Here is a 10,243-nt window from a genome sequence, read left to right on the forward strand (position 1 = left end):
TTTGAATTTCAAATTAGCAGCCCGCATCTTTTGGAAAACCGCCCGCAACCTCTGGAGATGTTCGTGAAATGTTTTACCAAAGACGATAACGTCATCCAAATAAATCAAGCACGAGTCCCATTGCAATCCAGCCAAAACTAATTCCATCAAACGCTGGAAAGTTGCCGGCGCTGAGTGGAGTCCCATCGGCAACCGGTTGAATTGGAACAGGCCGTGCGGTGTACGGAAAGCAGTTTTAGGCTTTGAATCATCGTCCAGAGGAAGCTGCCAGAATCCCGAAAGTAAATCCAATGTGGAGAAGAATCGCGCTCCCGCCAAGGCGTCAAGCGATTCGTCCATCCGTGGGAGCGGGTATGCGTCGGCCACCGAAATTTTGTTAAGGCGCCAAAAATCAACGCAAAACCGCAACGAGCCGTCCTGTTTCTTAACTAGGATGATCGGCGCTCCCCAAGGGCTGGTGGAAGGAGAAATGATGTCGGCGGCTAACATGTCATCAACAGCCGATTTGACATGGTCCTTTTCGGCGGGACTTAACCGAAAAGGATTCTGGCGTATCGGCGCGCTGTCACCCGTATCAATATGGTGACGCAGCAGATGAGTGCAGCCCAAATCGTATTTGTCCCGACTGAAAACGTCGGAAAATTCCCGCAGTAGTGTTTTAAGTTGTTGACACTCTGAATTTGACAGGTCCGTCGATCCCGCACAAAGCGCCTCGAGCCACCCTTCATCGCTGTCCGAATGTGGTCGCGGCACAGGGACAGCGCTCACGTGATTCGCGACGGGTTCCTCACAGGGCACCGGCGTTGCGTGAGCAAGCACGGTCCCCTGTGGGACCACCACCGTCTGCGAGCCCACATTGAGGACCGCGATGAAGGGGTCTCCGTCCCCTCTTAATATGGTCTGGGCCGGAAGTAAATGAGGTCCACTAACCCCGGCCCTAGACGGCCCCAGCAGAACCCCCTGGGCCCCAATGCCCTTAGCGAAGGGCCGCCGAAGTTTCAAAGGAATCAACATTTGTGCCCCCGGAGGAACGCGCACCGTTCTATCTACGAACGCCGGCACCGTCGCGAACGCCGTCCGACTCGTAACGGGGGATGGCAGAAACGCCATGTGTCGGCCCGACGGGAACTCAATGCATCCCTGGTCGATTAATATCCTAATCGGCATTTTGGCCAGGAAGTCCGTCCCCAGCAGGCACGGAACCGCCAGCGAGGAGGAAACAAAAATCGGCCCAGACAATTTAATATCCCCGACACAAATTTGGGCTCGAATTTGTCCAATGATGCCAAGTGAGCCCCCATTCGCAGCATAGAATGGCACGTTAACGGGCATCAAAGGACGGCTCTGGACAGGGAGAATATTGTAAATCAATTCCGAAATAATGGTCGCCGATGCTCCCGTATCGACCAGGATGCGCACCTCAACCCCGTCGATGTGCCCCACAACGGCCGACGACCCCGACGATGCGGCTACAACACGATGGGCCAACACGGACCACTGGCTGGGTTCGATATGAGTACCCAGAGTGGTGCGTGTTGGTGCGATGGTGCGCGATATCGACCCCCCCATTCGCTGCGGTGTTTGAGTGTGTGACGGGCGTGTGCGTGGGCCAAACATGAGGGGTGCCGCGACTCGCCGGGTTATGATGATGGAGCTTGGGAAGAGGGCCGGCGTCCCGTCGAGGTGTCGTCCCGCGCTGCCGAGGAGAGCGGCACCCCGAGGCGACATGGCCCCGGATGCCGCAGTTGTAACAGCGCGGGAGCGCTGGCGACGACGATGGATGGTCGAGATGGCTCGAACCGCCCCGGTCCGCCCGTACTCCCGCTCCCTGCTGCCGTTGATGGTCGATGGCGCAAATCTCTTCTGCTGGGAGGGTGGCTGCAGCCACGGCACGCCCGCTCGCCGCCTTGCTGGCCTTCCGTCGTTGCGCGAGCAGGTTTGCGTGGAGAAGTCGTGCCGCTTGGAGGGAGCACATCTCCGTGTCGTCTTGTGCGACGATGACGATATCCAAGTCGTCCGCCAGCAGGAGTATCTTTTCCGTAACCATGGCGTCGATACCTTCGTTGTCCATCCGTGGAAAGGCCGCCTTCGCCAGTGCCAGGAGGCTTGTGCGGTACGCCAGGGGCGACTCCTTTGCCCCCCGCTGGCGATCGTAAAAGAGTTGCCGACAGTCCGACGGCGGACCGTAGACTGCAGCCAGCAGCTGCTTCGCCGTCTGCAGCGTGGAGCGCCTCTCCTTCGGTGCCGATGTTAGAGTGGCGAGGGCGTCGCTGTCGAGGAGTGCCGGCAGCGCGCGGAGAGCCTCGGCGTCCGTCCACTGCGCCATTTCCTGGTGAGCGAGGAAGCGCCGCTGGAAGCCGCCCCAGTCGCCTTCCTCGCCCACAAATTCTTTTGAGTGGAGGTAGTCGCTGATGTAACGCAGCGGCTGCCGCGGAAGGTCGCACTCCCCCATCCCCCTCACCCGGCTCTGCCTCGGCGCGAACAACCGATGGCATCGCCGGTCGCACCCGTGGTGACGTGCCGTCCGTTGGTGATGACGCGGCAGGTACTGTATGCCCGCCGTTGGACTCGATGCTCAACCCGGCCACGCCCTCAACAGCAGCTGCGGCGATGGCGGGATTTTCAAAGTGGTGCTCCGTCGAAATGGCGGGAAGGCGCTGTGGTCGCCGGCTGCCGTCGCCCCGTGGCGGTCCAGCAGCCCCAAGCTGTGTGATGTGGTCCAGCATGGCAGCAGCGGCGTACAGCAGCTCCGCCAGCTTAGCGTGCGCCTGCCTCAGCCCCTCTGTCGACGGCTCCCCATTCTCCTGTTGCTGCGGTGTGGACGCATCCGACCCCGACTGCTCCGTGTTTTCTTCAGCCGTCCCGGGCTCCCCGACTGCAACGGTGTCCTCCCCCTCCGGTACCCTGACTCGAGCTGTCCGGCGCGTGTCCATGTTCGTAGATCTTTACTTCTGACACCAGATGTAGTAGAGTTCACGACTCTTGGACGCCGGAGTTGGAGGCACACAGGTTTATTACACACAGCACGGTTGTGGCATACAACTCTAGAGGGGGTGTCGGCCCCCTCACCCGGCTAGCTGGGGATACACGCGCTAGCTACTTTCTAGCCTGCCTCCTAGTCCTCCTCTAACGGGCTAGGGGAGGCTATCTGGCCCGACACTGGTAAGTCGGGCCCGGTACCCTGAGTCCCAGACCAGCGCTGACAAGAGCACCGGCTCTGGATCTCGGGACCACGCCGCTGGCTCGGTCCTGTTCGGCCCTGATAAGGACGGCGAACCAGGGGAGTCCAGGGCTCTAGCTAAGACGTCTTCAGTCTTCACTGGTTAGCTTAACAAGACTCCCGAGCCCTCCGATACATCCCCTTTTATACCCAACCCCCCGCTGAGGGGTGGGGCCCCGGGGGATCATAACTCCGAATCAGCCCCCCCGGGGTGCCTGGCGCGGACGTCGTAGAGAGCACCTCCCCGTGCACTCACGTAGCCCCGCCCACTGTGTTTGTTTGCCATAAGCTGCCATGCATAACGGGCTCTCTCTCTAACACCCCTACAATATCATAAAGGCTCTCCCTGTGAGAGAGACGAAAGCAGAAACAAAACCAACACAGTGTCAGTGTCATCTTAAATGCTGTGCTGATTCTGCTAACGACAATAATATTAATATTGTTTGTGCATGTTCACGACCAATATTTAGAGTCGTAGTTCAGGTCGTTGGTTTGCCGATAAACAAAATCAGTTGGCTCAGTTACCCACTTGACAAATTGGTTTCATTTGCCAGGTGGTAGAGGGTTATCCATGGGGAGAAGATAACAACTCCGCCTGGTAAGGTCGTGGGGTTTGATCCCGAACTTGACGCATGTACATTTGGAGTTTGCATGTTCTCCCTGTGGTCATGTGGATTATTCTGTAGGTCCTCTGGTTTTCCCCTCCACATTTCGAATCAACATGCATTTATAGTATTTGGCTGCTATACATTTCCACGTGATAAGTTACTTTGTTAAGGTATAATTTGTGGGCAGGTCGCTTACAAAAAATAACTAATAGGTCAGTGGACTTTCCCAGGAAAATAAAAAAAAATTTGTTTAGTTAATCAGTTGACCACGCTATTAGTGGGGGGAGTGGGAGATGGAACACGCGGTACATACTTCAACAGCTCCAGGACAAGGCAGTGGTGTCCCCTGAAATCAAAGCTGTTTAGGACTTTGATGACGCTGTAATCTTCATTGCTGGCCTCACTGAAGTTCCAGAGCTATCTGGAGCTCCATCCTCTGCAATGTTTCTTCCTTGGAGCTGCGCAGAGGAAGTCCACAAATTAATAACTTACACTTTCTTAAGAAATACCCAGAAGCAAATACTATTCATAATTAAATATGCTTTCACCAGGTCTGACGGCATTGTGAGCTAAAGTAGCGTTCTCGACTCTCATTGGTACCATACGGGGGGCAGGAGCCGACGTAGGGTGCCCAATAAGATATGAAGGTGAATAGCCATTCAAATCAGATTGGTCATTCGGGAAAACTAAATGCAAACGCGTGTTAAAACAACGCGTTTTCGCTATAACGTGGTTCTTCCACACTTTTGACACAATGCAGAATGTGCACGTTGTAACACGAAACGCGACCATTACAACACGGACCACGCCCATTCTAACAAGATACGCACCCATTATAACACGGAATAAGCCCATCATAACGTGGTTTGTGAGTGTCGACAACAAAATACTTTTTTGAGCTGCACCGTTGAGCGGTATAATACAGTACTCGGAATGATAAAAGTAACATGACAGCATACCCTCAGTTATTGGTCTCATCATCTCACAGTGTATGTATACATTGTATCTCGCCAAACTTTATTGTTACATTATTTATGGAGAGATTATTTTCGCTCAATGCTTTTTCACTTAACTCGGAACTTTCCAGGAATGTATCTACAGCATTAAATGATGACTTACTGTAATGTGGAGGTAATATTTTAGCAACGGGATGTTTTGGCCCATACCAGTTGACACTGTGTGTGTATGTATTTTAAGCTTTAGGGACGAAAAACCAGAGTACCCAGAAGGAACCGATGCAGAACAGGGGTAGAACGTACACACTCCACACACAATGGCGCCCGAGTCAGGAGCCGAACCAAGGCCCCCCCTTCTCGCTGTGAAGCACGAGTATCACCACCGCATCGCCTGGCAATGGACTTAACAACAACGTCGGCCTCGTGATGGCACGTCTCTGAAGTCTTACCTCGACGGTGACACCAGTATCTTTACAGCTACCAGGGTGTTACTCTTGTGGTCAAGGCACTGGACCACCTGGCCTTGACCTTCCCCAATCATCTTGAGCACCTCATAACGGTAGTGGAGGTGATCATGTCGGAACTGCACAAAAGGTACAATCATTTAAACTGACTTGTTAAAATCACAACGTTTAAGAAGTGTGAATGTAATACAAATAATTGCTGGAATTATGAAGTGTTATTTTACCATAATTTGGAATGCTCAGATGTCTGCTGGCTGAGTCACCCTTAAAAATTAACCCGTAAAAACAAAGTTTTTCACTATAAATCCTTTATATGCGTGGCGGCTAGAGTCCTCTCGTCCTCTGGCTTGAGATGGCTGCCACCTATGGGTCAGATGATTGCCTGCCACCATTAAGCAATTGGTAATTACATATTTAAAAAAAAGTGTAAAATTTAGGAAATTTTTTTTCACGAAAATTGATTGTCACGCACAACGAGTCTGTGTGCAAAATGTCAGCTCGATTGGATCACGGGAAGTTGGTAAAAAACGACCGAAAGATTTGCATGGTCGTAAGCGCGCAAGCAAGCAAGTGAACTTAATATAAAGGATTAAAAAAATTGCGAAGGTGGGATTCGAACCCATGCGTGCAGAGCACAATGGATTAGCAGTCCATCGCCTTAACCACTCGGCCACCTCGTCTCACGCACTCACATACAACCAGACCCCCCCCCCACACGCACACACACAGTCATACCATTATTTTTTCCTAAAAAGTTAAAATTTTTGAATTTTTTTTTCACGAAAATTAATTGTCACGCACAACGAGTCTGGAAAATTCAGTTCGATTGGATCACGGGAAGTGTGTTAAAAACGACCGAAAGATTTGCACGGTCGTAAGCAAGCAAGCAAGCACGCAAGCAAGCAAGCGAACTTAATATAAAGGATTTAAAAAGAGCTTCTGAGCTCAACGGGCTTTACTCGGGAAATAAACTTCTGATTCAGATGTGTGCGGGTGAGTGCGTTGGTGAGTGGGCGAGTGGGTAGGTGAGTGATTGAGTGTGTGAATGAGTGAGTGAGTCAGCAAGTGAGTGAGTGGGTGGGTGAGTAAATGTGCAAGTGGGTGTAATTGTCGAATTCTTTGATACTGTCTGCTGGTTAAGATTCCCTTGAAAATATGCTTCTTATCTAAAAGGATTAAACATTCTGATTTTGAAGCTCGTTGGTGTGTGCGTGTGTCATTGCCCTGGTTGGAAATTCAGGTGCAATAACAAGAAGCCACAAACCCCGCTACCTCTGGGCCCTGTGACCGCCCCCAAGACTAGTTTTGTAGTGAGCCTCACCAGAATGTAATTACATTCGTCGTCATCATATCCATGCCTGTTGAATCCCTTTGGTTTGTTGTCGAGCGCAAAGTACCACACTTCTTGCATGGCTGCGAGCTCCAGCTTTTCGCGGTCGGTCAAGTGAGGGCCAAAGTGAGCCAGGATTTCTGCAGGCACGAGGAGAATAACAACAACAGCTGTGTGAACCAAAATTTTGAGCGATTTATAGGGTAAATATTTCAGGATTGGGATGTTTTTGCCAATCCCAGCTATGTATGTTGAACTTCTTTTGCACCACGTGTATCCAATGGTGCTAATCAACAGTGTGGAGGAAGGTTAATAAACTAAACACGCAAATAGGTTCCACATATCTGTTAGAGCCTTTAACAGACTGCGAGACAAGAAGGCTCACATGATCGAGTCTACTATCAAAGGTTTGTTCATGAAGCCGTCCAGATATAAAAACAGACAAAACTTCAATCGAGAAGATGGATACAAATTGAAAAATCATTGGAAGGATGTTATCAACCAGGTAATGCCTTAACTTGTTGTTGTTTCCATCATTACCTGCCGGTTTACTGCTAGCCCCGCCCACGTCCCCCCCAGCCTCACATCCTCTATCTGTTCTTCCACCACCTTCCCACTTCTAGCCCTGCCCACTTCCCCCCCCCCCCTCAGCCTCATGTCCTCTTCCCCGAGCGCTCACGCCCCCCCCCCCTACCCCATAACCTCCCTCTCTCTCTCCCCCCTTGCCTCTTCCCTCCTCTCTTAACTATATAACCTCTTGCCACGGCAGCTCTCCCGCCGACTTCAGCATTTTCTTGCTGTGGTTGTCCCACCTGGGAAGAATACAGACTCACAGCATCAACAGACTCACTGCATCAATACGGGCTCACACCATAAACACGGACACACCATCAACGCGGACACACCATCAACATAGACTCACACCATCAACACGGACTCACAGCACCAATACTAACATAATAACAAGCAAACAAAAAATTACGATTGAGATCCAAAGGAGTGCAAGGCTGCAGTAAAGGTGAAGAACCACTGGCTGATGCTGCCCCGATGTCGCTTATTCTTCTCTGCTGACCCCCCCCCCCCTCCCATAGACTGGAACTCTCTAACCCCGACTCCCGCAGCCATCTGTGCTATCGGCTCCCTGCTCTTGTTCAAGTGCCATGCTCACGACCTTCCCTTTTGTCGTCCTGCCTATGAGCGACTGCCCGCTGCTTTCAAAACGAATGCGCGCACTTCTTCTGTAGTGCGTCTCTCTGAGATGTGGGTCCCATTCAATTGATTAATAAATAGTAAACAGTGGATGTACTATGGATTTACTCATTGCTCCATAGTAATGTGGAATATTCGCCACGGCTCAGATCTGTAAGGAGGATATAAGTGCCTGCCGTAGTTTAGGCAGAACACCTCATTCAATTCACCTATAATAGAGGTTGTTTGAGTTAGATCGCGTAAATATATAAATGCGTCGTTAATCCCGCCACCACCCGACACAGCCAATTAGTGAGGTTTGTCACATAAACAAAACATGCCAATTAATTACTAGTACAGCACACCGGTGTGTTGGAGTAGCCAAGCCACAACATTTATAATCTGTTCTAGATTTGAAGCTTTCGTGACTGCAAGGATTCATATTCTTAGGTTTTTTCGGTAAAGTCACGTAGGTAAAACATTAAAATTAATAAAAATAAAATAAAAATCACGACGTTTCGGAGGCAACACAAGCTTCCATCTTCAGGTGGAACCGTCACAGCCACGACAGCTGTATCAAGTAAATGAGAGATTACAAGAGCTACCACTCTGTATATATAATGGTTGGAGAGGGGGGAAGGGCCAAGTACGGCACACTTTTTATTAATATGGTAAGGTGAGGCTTAAGAGGCTGAGCCTTTGTTATGGAGAGGTACGGTTTGTGACTAAGCCTGGCCTACATAACAATAGTGTGAAAAAAGAAACAACTAAACATGGTAAAACAAGCCTGGCTGTCTATCAATAACCTGTAATAGTTGTCTGTCAAATAAGATGGTCCAAATAAGTGTAGTTAAATCTTTTTTGCATGGTTAATCACATCTTTCCAATGATTACTCAGTTTGTAACCATCATCACGGTTGAAATTATGTCTGTGTTTGTATATTTGTATGGCTTCGTGTACAAACCTTTGATGGTAGCCAGGAGGTTTGCAGAGGACCTTGGTCTCGGAAAAGACAATTTCATGAGAGCCCACCGAGTTGTAGCAATGATCGGCAACGGCCGAAGAATCAGTTCTGCCGTGTTTCAGATCTGACTTGTGCTCGCGGACACGATCAGAAACATGACGTTTCGTTTCTCCAATGTAGCAATCACCACAACTGCAACTCAATTTGTAGACTCCAGGATACTGTAAGTCAGGAACGACATCCTTCACAGATGGAATCAGATCACGGATTTTATGCACTGTACTGAATCGGACTTGGATCTTATGTTTGTTTAGAATTTTGGAGATCTTTTTGGTCACGCCTGCTATGTATGGTAACGTGATAGTTTTGGTCGGAGTTTCATGTGGCTGTTTCTGTGTGGTGGGAGAAACAGCTTGGCGGATAGTGCGGTCAGAGTATTCGTTCATCCTGAGAGCCCGGTTAGGCATTGCCTCACCCACACCGATTTGTGGTGATTGCTACATTGGAGAAACGAAACGTCATGTTTCTGATCGTGTCCGCGAGCACAAATCAGATCTGAAACACGGCAGAACTGATTCTTCGGCCGTTGCCGATCATTGCTACAACTCGGTGGGCTCTCATGAAATTGTCTTTTCCGAGACCAAGGTCCTCTGCAAACCTCCTGGCTACCATCAAAGGTTTGTACACGAAGCCATACAAATATACAAACACAGACATAATTTCAACCGTGATGATGGTTACAAACTGAGTAATCATTGGAAAGATGTGATTAACCATGCAAAAAAGATTTAACTACACTTATTTGGACCATCTTATTTGACAGACAACTATTACAGGTTATTGATAGACAGCCAGGCTTGTTTTACCATGTTTAGTTGTTTCTTTTTTCACACTATTGTTATGTAGGCCAGGCTTAGTCACAAACCGTACCTCTCCATAACAAAGGCTCAGCCTCTTAAGCCTCACCTTACCATATTAATAAAAAGTGTGCCGTACTTGGCCCTTCCCCCTTCTCCAACCATTATATATACGGAGTGGTAGCTCTTGTATACTCTCATTTACTTGATACAGCTGTCGTGGCTGTGACGGTTCCACCTGAAGACGGAAGCTTGTGTTGCCTCCGAAACGTCGTGATTTTTATTTTATTTTACTTTTATTAATTTTAATGTTTTACCTACGTGACTTTACCGAAAAAACCTAAAAATATTTATAATCTGAGTAAGACGTTTCGCCAGTAATTACAACCAGCGTCATCAGGCGACAGCCAGATTTGTGGAGAAGTCCACCTGTCTCGTTGTTCTAACGGTCCCGTCCGTGCACCGATGTGGAGGCCTAGAGGTGACGCTGACCTCAACACCCTCCCCTTGTCTCCCCCCCCGCTCTCTTCCCATCCCCCGCCCCACCCTCCAGTCGGCTCCTTCTGCGCGTGCACCAGCGCCAGCAACAGCACCTACTGGTGCATGCGCACCATGAACGAGACCCACAACACGCTGTTCTGCGAGTTCGTCACCG

At 49.9% G+C, this 10,243-nt stretch overlaps 1 non-coding gene across 1 annotated transcript; it reads right to left on the reverse strand.

Moving 5' to 3' along the window:
- Nucleotides 1–5,846: 5,846 nt before the first annotated feature.
- TRNAS-GCU (transfer RNA serine (anticodon GCU)) lies at nucleotides 5,847–5,935 on the reverse strand. The gene has a single exon. It is a non-coding gene; the product is annotated as a tRNA-Ser (tRNA).
- Nucleotides 5,936–10,243: the final 4,308 nt, after the last annotated feature.

This window comes from Lampetra fluviatilis, chromosome 38 (assembly GCF_964198595.1).
Source record: "Lampetra fluviatilis chromosome 38, kcLamFluv1.1, whole genome shotgun sequence".
NCBI classification, from domain to species: domain Eukaryota; kingdom Metazoa; phylum Chordata; class Hyperoartia; order Petromyzontiformes; family Petromyzontidae; genus Lampetra; species Lampetra fluviatilis.